The sequence below is a fragment of the Manis javanica genome, chromosome 2 (assembly GCF_040802235.1).
Source record: "Manis javanica isolate MJ-LG chromosome 2, MJ_LKY, whole genome shotgun sequence".
In the NCBI taxonomy this organism is placed as follows: domain Eukaryota; kingdom Metazoa; phylum Chordata; class Mammalia; order Pholidota; family Manidae; genus Manis; species Manis javanica.
Genome location: NC_133157.1, coordinates 16285099 through 16304729, shown reverse-complemented (window position 1 = coordinate 16304729; position 19631 = coordinate 16285099). Strand labels below are relative to the sequence as shown.

Sequence of the window (19631 nt, the reverse complement as noted above, 5' to 3'; positions counted from 1 at the left end):
ATTCACAAGTTCCTCCCACTTCCCTTTCTTCCATCTCATCATCCTTCCCCTCAATATTAATAAAAGTTGTCATTTGTGGAATACTTACTGTGGGTCAGTCACCCTCATTAGTCTCTTATATAATACTCACATGATCCCTAAGATGTATATATTACTATTTCCTTTTCACAGATGGGAAATTGAGATTCTAAAGAGATTATCACTCAAATGTCTGCTTATGATTATATAATATTTATGGGGCATTAAAAAATAAAGCCAGTTCCAGTTGTTCAGAGAAATTTTGACTTCAGAAATTCTCTTGTAGAACATAGAGAAAATGCAATGCCATTTTTCACTGTAGGTATGTATTTTAACAAAAGTTGTAACTGAGTTCAAAAGGTAACTTTTAGAAAACAGGATCCAGGCTGAAGAATTTTGATTTACTGGAAATACCGTCCTCAGTAAGGAAAAAGAGTTGGATCAGTTGTAGTGAGATGCTTTCTCCTTTACCTGGTCTTAGGAGGAGAAAATGTCAGTGTGCAATGAGCCCCTCACCTATAATATAAGGGTCAGAGGGAGAAGGCCACCCGGGGAGCTGGCCTGGCCCAAGGACAGAGCAGGGATGAGGTCACATGGCTCGAGCTCTGGCTGTGCAGTGGGGCTGTGGCCTCTGGCACTGCAGGCATCCTGCCATTGTGGTGTCCCTAAGACAACCCTATTCCTCAGGTCTACCCAGGACAAAAATATTGAGATACCCTTCAATCATTTCTGCTGACCAACTTGCTTTGATTTCTTATAGGTTCTCTGTTTCCTCACTGACAGTTGCATGTGGCTTTGAAAACTCTGTTGTTAGCTCCAGGCCTGAGTGTAAAAGTATCAGTCAGCTTTAATTAGGTTATGCTGGATAGCAAACAGCCTCAAAATCTAATCAACACATACTTCATTCTTACATTTCTTGAAAGTTTTGGGTCAATGACTGCTCTGTTAGCTGAGCTGGATTCCACATGCCTTCTCATTCTACAGCCCAGGCTGAAGGAGAAGCCACTATCTGGGACATGCTGTCGGCAGGTGCCCAGAACAAGAGGACCCAGCCAGCCATGCAAGCAGATTGAAAGCATCTGCCCATGTGAGACTAGCATCACGTCTGCTCCTATCACACAGGTCAGGATATGTCACATGGCAAAGCCTCAAGGAAATGGGGCAGGGAAGCGTGGCAAGGGTGGGGAGGGAACAAACGATACACAACAATAAGGGACACTGGGCCTGCCATTTTGAGAGCCCATCATCATGTGCGTACAGCTTGCGTTACAGTGAAAATTCTTAACAGACCTTCCCATTCATTTAGGACAGCCTAGACTGTGGATTGGTTTTCCTGGATTATGTGTCTATCAATGAGCCAATTAGCAGTGGCCAGGAAAATGGGAATCAATAGCATTATACAGAGGGAGAAACAAGGGCCGTGGCCAGTAGCAAGTTATTTAGGAAGGATGCATGGGAAAAGCATGCAAATTCACTGAACCTGTGTTAAATGAATGTTTTCCTCATCATCACCTTCACTTTGACCACCTCTCTACCATTGCTACCATCAGCATCATCTTTATTACCTCAATGGCTTTGCCACCGCCATCCTCTTTATTATTCATCACTACTTTTCATCTTCATCGGCACCACTGTCAGCATCACCTTTTCCCTCGGCATGATAGCGTACATTGTGGTAGTCTCTCCAACATCCATTTTTGCTCTTCGTCACTACCTAGTAGCCACGGAATTTGAGAAGGAATTAAATTCTCCTGCAGCTCAACGAGTTGGTTGAGTAACTTCCCCAAGATCTAATAGGATCTAATAGCCTCAAAGTTATTTCAGTCAGCCAACAAACATAATGGTACTGTGATGATAGCTGTTAAACTCTATTATATTTATTGGTTCAGAATGGATAAGTGATCTAAGTTGGCCCCATGAGACAGAGTCAGGTTCCATACTCTGTGGGTCAGTCAGAAAAAAAAGATGAATTGTCACTCACTGGGCAGGTATCAGCAAATATGTAGCCCAGGAGGTGGCTGGAAACCATCTCATGGCTACAAAAGAAACCAGTCTTAAGAGGAAACCTGTATTGAAGTAGAAAAAGGAGACAGAAAAACACTTGGTGTTTTTCTTGGTGCATTGTTGTTCTACTGGATGGATCCTTTCCTGAAGCTTGTCCTGCCCACATTTTATATACTTGATGTGACAAATTTCCTTTATTGCCTAAGTCTGATTTTCTTTTTTTTACTATAAAAAGCACCAAAAAATTATATAATCAAACAACTTCATCAACGCTAGTGTGACTAATTCTACAACTGCTATCATTTCTATGACGACTGCCTCCACAACATCCCTGGGAAGTCGTTAGTTGGAGATCAACTTGCAGATATGAAGGAAAGAAGTGAAGAAACATGGGGAAGTACAGAAATGTATTTTTTGTTAATATTTTTGGCATTTGAAAGAAAAAAATCCTGTGTTCCCTGCATCTTTCATATCAGTAAACCTGCTGGTTCTAAAAGCAATCTTGGCCAAGCTTACTGCATTTTATGTTTCAGAACCAATAAGGTGATTTTATATCTAAAAAAAGATCTAAAAATACTCAGTACTGAATGCACAGGCAGCAAGGAGGGGTGGGAAGTGCAGTGGGTCAGCTTCCTTCTTGCCTATGATCGAGAAGCCTGCTTTTTAAGAATGCCAACCATTAACTTACGTGTGACTTGGGGCAAGTTCTTTTCCCTCTCTGGACTTTGGTGTCTTCACCTCTAAATGGAGAGGGTTAGTATGGGTTTTCACTAAGGAGCCTGAGATTCCAAGGTGGATTTCAGATTTTCTGACAAGTGGGGCAATGTATTTTAAAAGACTTAGTATTTCTGGACAAGTCATACATATAAGTTTAGTAACTTATGTGTTTTTAAAAACAGAAGTAGAATCATAGACTGTCAGAGTTGGAAAGGGCCACTGAGATCACCCAATCCAACCGCCTTACATAGGAGATGAGGAAACCAGGGTCCAGAAAGGCTAAGTGACTTATCCAAGGGCACCCAGGCAACTTCATGGTGATGTCCCTTGCCCACTCTTTATGACCTTAATTTTATCCGATTTTCTTGAGGAAATCTTCCCCTGTCCTCCCTGCTAAATTAAGTATTTCCCAGGGGTAGGTTAATTTTTATTTCTTCCTCACATAGCAAATGAATCACAAGACCATGCATTTTACCTGAAATGGGACTGTTACTTATTCTTCAGCCTCCCGGCCTCTTAGCCTGATCATCAAGACAATCTGAATAAACGAACCTCAGTGGGAAGCAAAGTTATTTCAACTACTCCCCTGCCTCCCTAATACTTTCCCTTAAGTATTCCAGAGGAGTTGGTTGGGTGACTTTTTAACCCTTCAAGACTTCAGTTGTAAACACATTTATCATCTCAGCCTGTACCCTGACTGTCTAGGAAATGTTAGGGAAAACTAAGGGAGCATTTCCTAAAGTCATCTGCATTTGTGTGCCACCTTACCTGTCTCAAATTTGCCTTCCACTTCTGGACACACCTGTCAGGTAATCATTGATAATGCATATAAATGATTATTTGATTGTTTTACTGTAAAACTGACTATTCTGCCAGTTAATAACCTATTAGCTTTCCCTGTCCAAAGTGAGGAGGGGCGGGTCTTCCATGACACTTGCTGATATCCAGTGATGAGGATCCAAAGGGAGATTGTATTTTGCAATTAGAAGGAGTAATGAAAATGGGGACCATTTGAAATTGGCTCCCTGGAGTCCCTCCTTTGGACTGAGATCTCTGATGGAGGTTGTCATTTTATTCTGCTTTGAGTAACCTGTAGGGGTCACAGTAAGATCACACACAACATCCTACACTCTCCTTGAGAGGAAAGAAAAAAATAATCTATGGTACATTTTCTGAGAAACTACTTCAGGTTCTCTGCAAGAAACTAGAGACCCATCTCTTTCTCAGTCTCCTCTCTTAAACTTAAAGCTAACAGACCAAGCTGAATATGGATGAGCTTGCTTCTCTGTGACCTTCTTTACCTCTCCTTCTCGTTCAAATGCAAGTAAGGGCACAGCTGCGGAACATGAGTCTCACAGAGGGCCCTTCCTGGAAGCCAGCATGTCAGGAGAGCAGCTGTGGCGTCAGGGACTGGGAGTCAGGAGACCTGGGTATAAGCCCTGATCCTGCCACTTGCTGGTTTTATCCCTTTGTCACTCAGTGTCTCTTTTATCTCTTAGGTGGGAGATATCTATGAGTATATATATCCCAGGTGAGTGTTGACTGTTATAAATGATATAGGTAAGATGTGTGGCACATAGTTGGTGTTCAACAAATAGTACCTGCTGTTCTTATTATTTTAATAGCCACCAGGTTGGGAGAAAATATTGTTTAAGACTATTCAACTCAAGATCGGCATTTGCCAAACAAACTGTAGGATACACAGAAATGCCACTGATTCTATATATCAGCTCAAGAGGTAGATTCCATAGAAGCCTAAGCATGAGCTCCATGTGATTCTGATGCAGGTGGTTCAGGATCCACACTTTGGGTATAACGTTATGAAGAGGAAAATGAGCAACATGCAGGCTCAGCAAATATTTGTTGATGCACTGATTGACTCATCGGGGACACTAGCTCTCACCTGTAGAGAAGACTGAAAGTAGGCATCATTTTATCCCTGTAGTAATCAAGAAATCTCTCCATATGTCTAATTGCATCCTTGCCTGCAAAACCAAAGCCTGTTCCTCTTAGTAAAAATGAGGACAAATGATCAGCAGTCCTATCATAAAAACACTTCAGGTATTTGCAGAGAGCAGTCATGTCATCCTTTAGTCATCTCATGTTTTCACAAGACAGTTCTTTTACTTCCTGTAATTTCAAGTCACTACTAAGACTCAATAAATGACCTCTAGTGAATGAAGTCCTGATAAAAACAGGAGTAAGGATCAAAGAATATCAAAGAATATGGGACTTTGGAAATTTTCTAACATATATTTCTCATTTGAAAGACAAGCAAATTAAGACCTAGAGGTCACATCACACATTGGTGACAGAATAGGAAGTTAGACCCCTGGTTTCCTGCATTCTGTGTCAGTACTGTTATTGCCACATGACATGGATTCGAATTCCTTTTTAAGCCAACAAACACCTACCCTTTTCCTAGGCATTGTGCCAGGCACTGTTGGGAATGGGGAGGTGCATTTCCATCCCTGCATTGAAGAAAATCACTGTCCGGAGGAGAAAACATAAAGCTAATAATTGGCAAACAATTCAACAATCGCGTAGTAGGCTTTAGTGTCCCTATTACACTAAAGTGGGAATCGAGGACCAGAGTGGTTGAGTAACTTGCCCAAGATCTAATAGTATCTGAAAAAAACATAAATGTGATCTCTTAATTTAATTAATCAGCAAATGTTTATGGCAGACTTACTTAGGTTTATGTGCCAGTCCTGTGCTAGACATTGGTTATATAATGATGGAGGGGGCCTCTACCATGCTAGCATAGTAAGTCAAGCCTGGAGCTCAAGGTCTGGAGATCTTTTCCTCCCTATCCATCTTTAAGCAAAGATCACCTGGCTTGCAGTCTTCCTGGGAATTTCAAAAGGGAAATAAAGCAAAGATTCTTTCTTACATAACAAAAGTGAAGACATAATCCATAGAAAGTCAAATCAATCTTTTCTTACTCTCAGGAAGCTCAATTGCTAAGGACCCCAAGGATGGATGGCCCATCTTGAGGCTGTAATTAAATTTGCCACAATTATGTTCCCATCAGTCAAATGCTGGGGTGATGAAAGAAGGAGACACATCCTGGTTGCCCCACTGGCGTTAAATGTTGAATTATCTTAAAGTTGATAGTTCCCTAGATTCCTTGACCTTTAAATGCCGAACACTACATGCCTGTTGAATTTTAATCAATTTATTTTTTTCAACTGGAAATGTCAGACTTCTGTGTAGAATTACTCGGCGCTGCTGATGTGACAAAGACTCAAAGTTCAGTGTCTGAAGTCATGCAACAGCAGAGGCACCAGCATGCGTCAGGAGACATAATTTGCAGGCGGCCAAATAAGGAAGTGAGAAAACATATATTTTTCATTATCTTTCATTTAGAGGTTCTGGGACCTGAATTTATTTTGTCTCAGCATGAATAAAACTAGCTAGGATTGCTAATGACTTGGACCATGTCACTAAGAAAGCAGAAGAGGGGAGGTAGTTTCTTATACATAAAGTGCCTATGAAGTGTCTGAAAATGTAGTGTCATTGAAATCCTCACTTAAATTTGTGATATGGTAAACAAGTTATGATTCTTATGTTATGGAGGACGAAACTGAGGAAAGTAGTTACTGTAAGTCTTGTGACAGGGCATAGTTTATAAACTGTGGGCTTGCTGACTCCAAAACTCATGTTCTTGCCATTCCACCAGCTGCCCAGCACCGAGTCAATGTCCCTTAACCCATTTCCTAGAATGAGAGTTGGTAGGTAAATTTGTGTAAGCTGAGCAACTGGCTTGTTCCTGTCACCCAATTTCCATCTGCTCTTGGCTTAACTGTCTCAGAGACTTTGCATTTGTGTGTTTTTATATTCAGATAAATAACTTCTATAGTATTTGTCTTCTGTGAAGAAACAAAATTATGTTGAGCAGGCTCTCTACCTTGTGGTCATCAAATTGACCACCAGGAAAGTGTCTGGCACACAGTAGGTGCTCAATAAATGTTTCCTGAATTTGTCTCTCTCTCTTTTTTTTATTGTCTCTGTTTTGCTCTCTCCCCCTTTTTCTTTCTCTTTTTCCTCATATATATCCTAGCATTTAGCTCAAGGGTAAGAAAATGCCAAACCAATCTTAGAAATTCATGGGTCTCCCCTTTCACTGATCCACTGCTGTCTCCTTGGCTGGCTAAATAAAACTAACATTTAAGTCACAGAACAGGCCCCGAGGTAATATGGAAAAGTGGGACTTCACTAATCACTGACTAGTTTCACCTTTCATAAAAGGCTGTTGGGGCAAGCCCACAAGTCCAGAGGCCCAGATCCCTCCCAGATGCCCACTTTCTGTCTAGAGAACTATCCGTCAGGCAGCTCAGCAGACTGTACATTCCTGGGCAGGAGTGGACTTGCCCAGGGCTGTCACTGCATCCCGGCTCCATCTCCCCACAGAAGGAGGTGCTAAAAGCTTATTCAAGCAGCTAACAGCAGACAGGCTCAGAACCCAGAGCTGACTTTTCCATCAACTGGTCCCCTGGGTGGCTGAGCAGATAACATAAACGTGTACACTGGCCCAAGAGAATTAGCGTAGATGTTCTCCGGGAAAGAGGCAGCTATTACTTAGCTACAGCAGCTTGTGCACAGAGGAGAAGAAGGCCCAGTGCTGCTATAGCTTCCATATTTTCAAAAGGATTCTGATATCAAATATATATGTGAAGTCTGTCAATCTTAATGTTTCACATGTTCTAAAATTAGGTGTGTGGCTGTGGAAATCTCTCTTCTTTAGTCCTGCAATTCCCTGTAAGTCTGTTTTCTGATCCTTGGATTTTCTTCATGCTGTCCCCTCTAACCTAGAGTTCACGGCCCTTTGTCCCCATCCGTCCACACTCTAAGGTGACACTTTTTCCACAGAGGACCTCCCCAGCTGTAACTGAGCTTTCTTTCCTCTGAGCTCCCATGAATATGTTTCCTGGAATTCAATCAAATACGATACTTTATAGACTTTTGAATTCCTTGGATCTTACCTAATTTTCATTCCTCCTTCCTATATCATCTAATACCCAATAACTATCTGTTGTAACACAAATTGAGTGAAAATGAATGAATGAATGAATGAATGAATGAATGAACTAATAAGCAAATGAGAGTGTGGTAGATAGCGCACGGGTCATGGAGACAGGCTTTGGTCTTTGGGTTCAAATTCCAGATCTGTTACTTATTAACCTTGTGATCTTGGAAATCCTACTCTAGTTGCCTGTAAAAGAAAGGAAAAGATGTCTATATTGCAAGGTTGTAGTGATGATTAATGAAAATGAGGTTCAGAGCCGGGACCTTTGTTTTCATTTCTCCTATTGCAGTGTTGTTTAAACACTGGTTGATCATAAGACTCCCTGAGCCATTTGTTGTTAATCATCCTGATTCCAGGGTCCACACAAGGCTAATTGAATCAACACCTGCAGGGAAAGAGCCTAGGGATGTGCATCCTTCTAACTAGGAGACCTTGGAAAACAAAGCACACTCATTGTTTTGATTTCTGTATCTCCTAGAGCAGCCTTTTGAATATCTCAAGGTATCTCAACCTGCTGCGGTTACCCTTAGTGCTAATTATTTAAATAAAAATCAAACAAATCCTCATTCTTTTCCTTAGTCTGATTATTTCCTAAGTCTCATTCTTTTTACCTCTGTCCCAGGTAAAAACAGGCATTGAGGATTTAACATAGGAGTCTTTACTTTGAAAGTTATTTTTAAAATGCTATTTCCTGATTCCTTAGGATCCCATTAAAACTTTAGCAGCATAAGGGTAGGAATTTTATCTGTTTTGTTTTTTGCTGTATCACCAGAGCTTAGAATAGTGCCCTAAACATAGGTGCTCAATAAATGTTTTCTGAATTAGGATCAGATAACTCAGTTCACAGCACATATGCTTCAAGAATAGGTTCACATTTTGGATATCAAATGGTTCCTCAATTTTCAACTCTCATTTCTAAACAGGAGTTGTACCATGCAAAGGACATTTCACTTCCCAGCTCAAAACCCCAAGAGTTGAAACTTTAAAAGGACAGTTGATGGTTCTATTGTCTCCTACGTTCTCATTAGCCACGTCATGCTCTGGTCTGCCGGAGCACATGACTTCAGGACGTACAGGACCAAGAGATGGATGAAATGTTGGAATGCAAGTGTTAGTGTGACCACGCACTGTGGCAGACCCCGAGGAAAGTTCCTGATGAAAAACAGGTATGGAATCCTGAATTTGTCTTTGTTAAATCAATATGATAAGTAGAAAAAGAGATGACTCATTTACTCTACTGGTCAGAACCAAAACCCAATGGTTATAAACTGGGAAAATAAAAAACATTTTGTGTTGAATATATGTGTGTGTTTATATAATCCAGGAGAACAATAATGTGATAATCAGGAATTATAATTATAGTTATAATTAAATGAGGAATTATCTGTAATTTTAGAATGTCATCAAAAAGAACTAAGTATACAGTGAAATTAAAATGCCCTTGGCCAAAGGAAGAGGAGACGAGATAAGGATTAGCTACTGGTGGCCAAGATATAAAAAGTCATAAATAAATAATAAAAAACATATAAATGGACTAATACATAAGTAATAAATAACATGAGCAAATATTTCAGGATTGGGAAATACTAAATATATAACTGAATGGTATCATAGGGAAAGATAATTTAGAATTTCATAGTTATTTGAAATAAAATAACTTCAATTAATTTTCCCTGTTCCAGTATGATTTTTTTTTGGTAGAATGAATTTATTTTTTCTATTTTTTTCCTCTTCTCTTTTAATAGAATCATACACCTGGGCCCTTCTTCCATGTGGCTTTGATGTGCCTCCATGAGAGTAGGTGGAGTATATATCATCTCCACCACAAGCCCAGGTCTACTTACTTTGGGCTTGGCCATCTGGCTTACTTTGGCTAATGATAGGGTAGCAGATGTGCCAGGAAGAGAGGCTTTGAATATGCTTGATTGATCTGTGTTGGTCTCTTGTGCTTGCACCACCCACCATGAGAAGACCATGCCCTGCATAGCCTCTGGGCCCAGAATGGTACACCCGTGTCATGCACAACACACAACGGGTGGCAGAGCACCCCGACAACCCACTTTGCAAGCAACCTATAAACTAGTGAGTGAGTCAGGATCTTAAATGATTTTGCTATAAAACCACCAAAATTTTATGCAACACCATCACAGCAATATATTGCTACTATAGTCCTTAAAAACCTGTTGCTTCTGGTGATGACTATTATTGTTCAAGGAGACATACACTTCACCTGAATTGCTCCAGTCCCTTGCATTCATGGAACGTGGACTATAGGAAGCAATGTATTCATAACATCTCTGATAGAACCTCATGGAGCTCTTTGTGACAGACTGGGTGGTATGTATACAGACACCAAGAGCCATGAACTCTAAGTCTTAATCACACTTGGTTTGACCTTGAACACAAACTTTAAAATAAAGTAGGGCCATATGACATTTTTCCATTATGGAAGAAATCTTTATTGGTAAGGAAAGGCTAGATTATATTCCAGTGATAACAAACACAAAATCTCAGTGGTTTAGCAAAACTTAGGTGTATTTCTCACTCATGCAAAGTCCATGTCACTCTCCAGACCAAATATCCTCAGTGATACAGGCCGATGGAGGCTCCACCATACTAAAGCTCTGCCATCTGGAACATTCGGCCTCCATGGTCAATGTGGCAGATAAAGGATGTGCAAAAGGGTCTTATATTGGCCTTTAAATATTTACTCTCAGAGACGACACCACACTTCCTCTCACAACCCACTGACCAGAATCAGACACATGGTCCTATCTGACTAACTATAAGGCACTAAGGAAATGTAAAGTTATCCTGTGCCTGGGAAGACAGTAGAACCGGATGTAGGTAGGTCCTGGAAATGTCAACCACAAAGTCATATTGTTCTATTTCATTAAATGAAGAAGGTATTTGGTGGGTTGTCAATGTGCCAATGATAATTACTGTGTCAGACATGATTCATGACAAACTTTATCCAATTGGTGTGTGAACACAATTCCTAAAAAGTATCCTGGAGTATACCTAGTGACATATGTATTTAATGTGAGTACCCCTATTAACCTGAAAGAATATTCAGTGGTGCTGTGAGTGGTGGAAGCCTCTAATAAATTACTTTCTGTACCTAGGTCTGGGGTAATGAGCCTGTCTGATATAATTGGAGTCTCATGTGGAGAAGTGCATGACCTTACGAGCCCTTTTGGGAGTAGAACTGTGAAGAATATGAGGTAAAAGGACAGAGCATTTTAAGTTTCCCCATAGACCTAAATGGCTTTGGGGTAGATAAAACCTCTGAATTGCTCTGAAGCCATCCAGGTACTAAAAATTCCATACAACAGATAGCTGTATTAAACTGAAATAAGACACCATGTAGACATGCAGGACTCCTGGGGGAAACAAGTGACTCTGCTCTAGAGGTCATGGCTGCCAGGAGTGGGGGCTGATCATGGGAATTTGTAAGCATGGCTCACAGTGCATGATCCAGGCGACGTATACCTACTACGTAATGAGCTAGACTCTCCAATATGACATCAGTGCTCACAGTACTGAAATTGTGAACTGGGCAAGATAACCGTGGGGTAATAAAACTATTTTATCGGCTTATAAAAATAGAAAGCAGTGTTTCAAAATGAGTCATGTTCTATAATTTGTAGGTCCATATAGGAAGAAAAATTGGTAATGGTTATGGAGTTAATATGAGAGAACTAGATGAAAACCATACCTTTATGTCTTGGGTCTGCTTGTATTTATAACATCTCTGTTGGGTATACATTGTAAGATCTGCCTGGGAAGCAACGTTGTCCACACATGACTCCCAGAAGTACCATTTCACTTTTGTTCTTCCAAGCAATTGTGTTCAATTTGTAACTACCTCCAAGCATCCATACCTTCTGAGTTTAAACTGCTGGATCACAAAATTCCATTTTTCCAGCTCCTAGAGTCCTAGAGACCTGTTTGTTGCAATTTCTATGAAACTATCTGTTTTTTCTCTAAGGAACAGCGGTGATTAGTGCTGATTCTACTACCGGATTGAGAAACTGTGTGTATGTGGGTAAATGAAGTGACAGATGCTTCTTTTAGTGCTCTTGGGAAGGGTACTGTCTTCAAGGATATAGAATCCCTAACTGAGCACTTCTTTATTAGCTGAGGGTAAATGGTGTTCCTCAGGAGTCTATAATGATTGGGTCAAATTTTTTTAGGGCTAGGAGTATCATTGCTGAACACAACATTTTGGGGTGATTTAGAACTTACTTCATTCTTATGTCATCTTATATGAAGTTGAATACATATGAACCCAACACTGTAAACACACACACATGCATATACGCATAATATACACACAGACACACACATACACACACGTTGATTGTTGTTACTTTAGTGGCCCTACCATTCCATGAAATACCCATTTCCTTGTCATGTTTACCATGGATTCTGGCCAAATGCAAAGATTTCTATGTTTTGAAGAGTACAACATTCCAAGTACTAAGAAAAACTGACTGATAAAAGGTGTTAGAAACTCTTGGAAAATGCTTCCCTGAAACCTACACATTTTGGCCATTTTAATGACTACAATCATTCTTTCATCTGGGAAGATGAGAATGGACTTGATATATTATTCCCTGGAGAACACAAGAAACAAGGTGTGAGCCCTTCAGATCTCAAGGAGATTTGCTATAAATTACCATAAAAATAGAGAATAAATATTGAGATACTCTGCAGTCTTTTTGTCTGACAACATATGATAAATGTTTCATGCTTACTACATTGTCTTATTCTTAAGAGTAAATAGGAGAAATTTGACCTACTTTTCAATATTTTTGCTAGAGAAAAGATGAGGGAGCACCACAGGCAAAAGGAAAAGTTGTAACTAGATGTTACTACTTTTAGACATTCTGAGACTAAGAGAGAGAGGCAAGTGTCCTCTGTCTTCTAAAACATCTGCTTACTGCCTTATATAAAAAGAATCAAGTACACTTTTGCTGATCCCTAGAACACTAGCATTGCCCCTAGTGTTCATGGAGTTTTTCCATTTCCTCCTTGGACACATTCTGTTCTTATTCCTTGCATTTAAATTATTTATCTCATTCCCATCTTACCTCTTGAAGATGTTCCTTTCTATCATTAAATCATGGGGTTCAGACACTTTGCTTGAAGTACTCAGTAGACACAAAGAGAATTGAGGTCCTGATGGAACTTAAATCACAGCCTTGGGAACCCTAAAACTGAAAGTGACTAAATAAAATGTTTTAATTTGTGGGGCTCATAGCCTCCTTCTTCACTTTCATTTCTTTCTTTCTGATGTTTTCTCCCCAGTGGAGAAGAGAGAGGTGTTGTTTATCCATCTCTCCCAAACCAAAATATATACTCTGTAAATTTAACCATTCCAGGTCATCAGAAACCCTTGGCCATTATACCACCTCTTCCTCAGACCCAAGCACCCTTGGGTCTCTTCCTCAGACCCAAGCACCCTTGGTCTTCCCTCCCAGGATCTATTCCATCTTCAAGAGTGCGTGCTTGTGCACATACATGTACATTCACACACATCCCTTTTCTCCTTACCTGATAACTAATTCTAATTCTTTTCATCTGTTTTTCTTGGATTTACCCAGGAAACTCAAAATCCCTCCCATTTGTTTTCTAAATGGTTTTTGTGTGGTAAAATACACATCAAATATCATTTTAACCTTTCATATGTGCATATAGCTCAGTGACATTAAATACATTCACAATGTTGGCTAACTGCCGATATTATCTATACCCAAAACTTTTCCATCATTCTCAACAAATACTCTGTATCCAGTAAACAATAACACCTCCTTCTCCCAACCCTGGTGACTTTTATTCCACTTTCTGTGTCTGTGAATTTGCCTATTTTAAGTACCTCATGTAAGTGAAATCATACAATATTCATCTGTCTGTGTCCATCTTTATCTCACTATGCACACTATTTTGAAGGCCCACCCATGTTTTAGCATACATCAACATTTCATTCCATTTCTTATATTCAACAACATTTCACTGTATGTATTTACCACATTTTGTTCATCCATTAATCTGTTTATGAGCACCAGAGCTCTTTCTACCTTTTGGTTACTGTGAATACTGATGCAATGAAAATTAATGTACAAATATCTGTTTGAGATTTTTAAATCTGTGTTAGCTCTTAAGGTTAGGTCTTTAACTATTTTGAGTTAATTTGTATATATATGTAAAGTTATGATTCAACTTCATTTTTTTGGTGTGGTTGTCTGGTTGAAAAGAAAAGATTGTCCCCAGCACATCCACTTTATATTGTTAGTAGAAGTAAATAAAGAATCAAACCATTTCCCTTAGAGAGACAGGATCAGGCTATCCTAGAAGTAGTTTCAGACAGTCATGACTTTATCGAGTGGGGACGACCCGCTGTAAGTTCCATAAAGAAAGGAACTTTTTCTGTCAAGGTCACTGACTACTGTAACCTCAGCTTCTAGAATCCTGCTGGTATATCTGAGGCTCTCAAATATTTGATAGAAAAAAGCAACGAATAAATAATTTATCCTTTGTATTCTAAAAGGGTAAGGAGAATGTGAAGATTCAGTTAGCTAGTCATAAAGTTTAAGGTTCTGCTGACACTGGGTAATGGAGATATTTCTGGGGAAACTGGGCCTCCCTAAATCTCTTCAAAGACCTTAGAGTGTACCATCACGTAGCATAATGACCATATCTACTGGTTTCCATGGCTCTTTCCATCAGAGGATGTATCTATGAAGGCAGCAACCATTCTCTGTGCTCCTACCAGAAGGTCTGGGCCTGCACTCATCCCTTGGCTCAGGATATGCTTTTCATGTCCCAAACATAGTCACCCATACCCCATGCACACAAAACTGAGTGTACACACAACACAGGCATGCACACAGGTACTTTGCCTAGCTAACCCCTTGTCATTTTGAGTATCTCAGCTCAATATCACTTCCTCACCAATAGCTTCTCTGTCCCTACTCCGGCTAGGTCAGTCCTCTGGTTAGATTACTCTTACCACACCCCACACATATCAGTCATAAGTAACTGTGTACTAGTGATGTTATTTGATAAATTTTCCTTTTCCCAGACTGGTATAAGCCTGTTACACAGCTAGGTACTTAGTAGAGTCTCAAAAATTTCCCAGTGACAACCAAGAGGAGAAACCTCAAATATGCTAATTGTCATTCTCTTGAGTGAATCATTAACTAGATCTAAAACTGACATAAAACAGTGAGTTAAACTGGTAGGCAAAACCACAGGGCAACAGCCATGCACACAATGATGACAACAACTCAAGAGAAAAGCTTTTCACCAGGTGCTTCCCTTAGTCATCACAAGTGCCATTCACATTTGAAAATGAGTTTGGCCGAGGACTATTGTTCTTCTCCTTGCTCTGCTCCAGGCATTGTGCTGAGACTCCAGCTCTCAGTGGAAGAACACCATGCTCCAGTTCTGTCTGGCCTTGGTTTACCTCAAGCTCACACATGCCTGCCTGTTGTCAAAGGGCAAGACAATAGTAAAAAGAACAGAAGCAAGAGAGCTGAGAGACCTTGCTCATTTGTGAAACAGAACGTTTGGAGGGGATTTTCAAAAGGCAAATGAGCACAGCAAAGATCTCTGGAGCACTGGTGGGGACCCTCTCCTCGGGAGTGGCGGAGCAGGCAGCCCCTCAGTCCCTGCCTCCTAGGTGGGCAATGTGGGAGAGAGAACAGCTCTGTCCACTGTGGCCCAAGAGGCCATAAGACAGAGTTTCCGGAGGACAGAGTCAGAAAGAGGATTCCAAACAGTCTAACCCATCCTGTTCCAGGATGGCAGCTAGAGATGTGCAATCAGATGCAGTTGAGCCCAGAGTCCCCAACTCAGGTTCCTGACACTGGGTGGGCACAATCTAGTAGGCTGGGGCAACTGGGAGCGGGTTAACAGAACACTAGAAGGTGGTGAACAAGTAAGTTACTCATAATAGAAGATGGTGATAATCAGGCCAAAGGCTACGTTGGGACAAACATTCAGTCTCTCTAATGATGCCTATGAAATCCCTTCCTGCCACTAGACACGCTTTGCTCCTCCATCGTCTTTTGGCAAACTCTTCTCCAATTTCAGCCCACGTGCTTTCTCCTTCTTATGCTGCTTCAGCATCACAACACCCCTGATCAATCTTCCTTATTATAAGAGAATGCATGTGTGGAGTGAAGTAAAAAAAAAGTGACGAAGTCAAAACCGTTGTGATGGTTATGGGAGAGGAAGGGATTAGGGACATCGTGGGGACTTTTATATCATCACTCAGCATACCCTCTAAGAAAGAGTCACATTTTAAAAGGAATGTGGAGGGGGCTTCTTCCATCTCCACCAATTTTTATTTGCAAAAATTTCTAACCCTCAGAGAACCTGATACAATAACATAATGAATACATGTATACCATTCATTTAGATTCACAATTGCTAGCCTTTTGCCACATTTGCTTTATCTGCATATACATGTACACACACACACAGCCTTTTTATTTTAAATCTTTTGACAGTAACTTGCAGGCATTATAATATTTCAACAGTAAATACTGTAGAATATATCTATAGAGCAAAAGGACTTTGTCTTAACGGAACTATGCTACTATTATCACACCCAAGAAATGTAACACTGATACGGCAATTGCTTAACATGTCATCCATATTCAAATTACACCAAGTGCTCCCAAATATACTTCATAGCTCTCTCAAAGAAAATCCAGGCTCCAACTAAGGTCTGTCATTGCATTTGGTTTTAGGTTTCCTTATTGTCCTTTTCATGCAAAACCCTACTCATTTATTCACATATATATGTATGTTTGTTTGTTTCTTTACTTTTATTCATGAGCAATTTTTTGAAAGTCCAGGCTAGCTGTCTTACAGAATTTACCCAAATTTTGGATTTTTCTGTTTCTTTTTATGAACAGATTCAAGTTAAACATTTTTGGCAAGATATTGTATAATTGACTTAGAAGCACATCAGGAGACACAGAATGCCAGTTTATCCCATTATTGTTGCTAAATTTGCTCATTTGGTTAAGGTGGTAGCCACTGGGGTGTCTCCATTACAATCACTTTCCTTAGTTCAGGAGTGATCTGTGGGATGACAGTTTGAAAGCCCACGAACATTCTGTTTTTCAAAAACTTTTAACCCAGTGGCTTCAACTTCTGTTGTTGAACCTTCATTGAACCAGTTATTTACTGATGATTACTAGATGGTGACTTTCTATTCTATCATTTCAATGACATGTATTAGCATTTTTATGTAAGTCCCTTTTCTTTCAAGGGGAGAGGTATAGATTGTATCTTTTAAGACCCAAAAGTGCATAGAAATAAAGACCACACCCTGCTTAAAATGCTCCACATGTGGTTAGATGCTTTCCTTTATGGCTGGTGTTCTTTGATGTACATGTCTCAAGCTCTCCAAGATCTTTGGATGCCCCAACATCACAGATGCCTCCTTCTTCCTGGCTCTCTGAGCAGGAAAAATCACCTATATTGCATGAGGAATTAGGTAATCTACCCAGGACTCAAAAGTATAGCAACACTCTTGTAAACTGTGCACATGTAATTCCTCTTTAGGGATGAAGCTAACACAGCAGGGACCAGTCTGTGGTGGAAGTAGGCTGAGAGATTTCAAGGGCCAGATAGTGACAGTTGTAGTCAGGGAGATGCATTAAGTATTGTCAAGTCCATAAAAGTCTAACTCCCTGGAGTACAGACTGAGTATGGCCAGAGGAATAAAGGGGAATGAGCATGAGATGAAGGTCCCAATGTATGTCGGAGACAGGTAGGGAAGGTGGGGCACTGGGGCTCCCTTATCTACTTCAGAACCCTTTGAACTTACTGTGGGCTTAACGCAGATCCAGCTTCCCTCGGTGGAGCTCACTGCCGTGTGAGCCCAGACTGGGCTAACTGAGTCCAATGTCTGATGGGGGCACCGTGGTTGCACCATGGCTGCCTACGACGACACTCCTGCATCTCCACCTCCTCACCTGGTCTCTGCAGCTCGTTTCCACAGAGATTCAGTCGTATCCAGTGTCAGCAACAAGGCTGGCATGTACTCTCTTCATCTCTACCTGGCAAGGAATTTCCTGTAGAGATTAGAATAGGGGGAAGTGAGTGCATGTGTGTGTGTGGGTGGGGGCCATGGTGGCAGAGAGCAGAGCATAGAGACAAGTGTGTTTAAATCAGCAGAACAATCAGTAATAGGCAGGAGCAATTTTGAGATTAAGCATTGGGTTGTATTTTACTTTATTTTTGATAAAAAGAAACGATCTCTCTCTGATGAGGAAGTCGTGCTGCGCTATTGTTGTAATCTCACCTCTATCCAGAGTTTCACACTGTTTCATTTCTGACCCACTTTCTTCATCTCCTTCCCTTGTTTCCTTCAAGAGCAGTTCCAGCTCCCAGCCCCAGCCAGTACCTTGCTTAAATTGCTTTAATCTCCAAGTGCTTCTTATATTGATTTTAAACACTTAAGCTGCCAATCAACTCCTCTCTTTGTGCCGCAGCCGAGGGCAGAGAGATTAAAACAACAAACAAATAAGGCTGGAGCTAGGAAGTTGGTTAGAATTTCCAAATGAATGTTAGCAGTTACAACAGCGCCTCTTCACCCTCCTTCCATGGAGGTGCAAGATTTTTATTTAGTGTTCTAAGCCCCGCTTTGTAATATTAATAATAGCCAGGCTTTAATGAACAGTTGCTCTGTGCCAGAACAGAGCACTAAATTCTGTATTCATATTGACTCATTTAATCCTCACAACAATCATATGTGGTAAATATTTCTATTATTCTCTTTTAACAGAAGAGGAAACCAAGGCACAGAAAGGTTAAGTGACACAACTATGGTCACACAACTAGTAAATGGCAGAACACGATACTAAAGGCAGTCTGGCGGCAAATGAGTACTCAGAAAGCTATAAGGACTCCCTTGGCTTGTTACAAAGCCTCCACCAGGCTGTGTGAAACAGGAATGTTACCTTCCAAGAACAGGAAGGGAGAGTGGTTAAAATGGGTGAAAGTTAAATACCTTTTAACTCAATAAATATGCATGAAGCTCTGATCATGTACAGGCACTGAGCTTGACCTTGAAGTTACAGAGATAATGAAGATGCCGTTACAAGTCTCAGAGGCCTCAAAATCTAATGACTCTAATCCGGATAAGCAGTCCACTGAGTAAGACGGAGGTGGGGGAGGAAGCAAGGGCAGGCAAGTGGTCAAACAGTTCTTCATCCTTCAAGTTACGACTCAAACCTCACCTCTTCCAGGAAGTCTTCCCTAACTACCTCCAGCTGTTTCCCTCTTGTCCTACCACTTCCTGTTGAACACGACAACAATAGGATCACTTGGTTGTCTCTCTCTCTAGATTAGGAGCCTTCACACCACAGGCTGCTTCTATAATGTTTTGCAGGAAGACAGTCACTTTCATTTGCTTAGAAATTGTTGATGACCGCTCTTGAGCTACAGCAGCAGAGTTAACGATTGCATCAGACTGGCCTGTCAAGCCTATGGTATTTACTATCCGGCTCCTTTCAGCAAACATTTTCTGACCCCTGTGTGGACGAAAAGCCCTTTTAGGGCAGGGAGCTTGCCCTTCATAGTGAGCACTGCAGGAGGAGGTTAGTCTGGGTCTGCATCCCTGCAGCAGCGCTATGTCAGCTTGGCCTGGGGTAGGTTCTTAGAATGAAGATTTCCGCTGTGCAGAGAGTAGTAGGGGCGCCGAAACTCCTGCCTACTCCTCTGTTTCCTGGCTCAGTGCCCCGCCCACCACTGATACAGCAAAGGGCTAGGTCAGTTACTAACCAACCCAGGTCTGCTGAAACTCACACATGTAAGGAAGAGAAACTTGGGGGAAGGC

At 40.8% G+C, this 19631-nt stretch overlaps 1 long non-coding RNA gene across 1 annotated transcript in view; it reads right to left on the bottom strand.

The window, feature by feature from the left end:
* The window catches only part of LOC108402683 (uncharacterized), a 106158-nt gene extending 88298 nt beyond the window's left edge, over positions 1-17860 (bottom strand). Inside the window, exons 1-2 of the long non-coding RNA XR_001854505.3 lie at positions 17619-17860; positions 12865-12990 (exon numbers count right to left, since the gene is read on the bottom strand). This is a non-coding gene — a long non-coding RNA (uncharacterized lncRNA). The remainder of the gene's footprint in view (positions 1-12864; positions 12991-17618) is intronic.
* Between the last annotated feature and the right edge of the window lie 1771 nt (positions 17861-19631).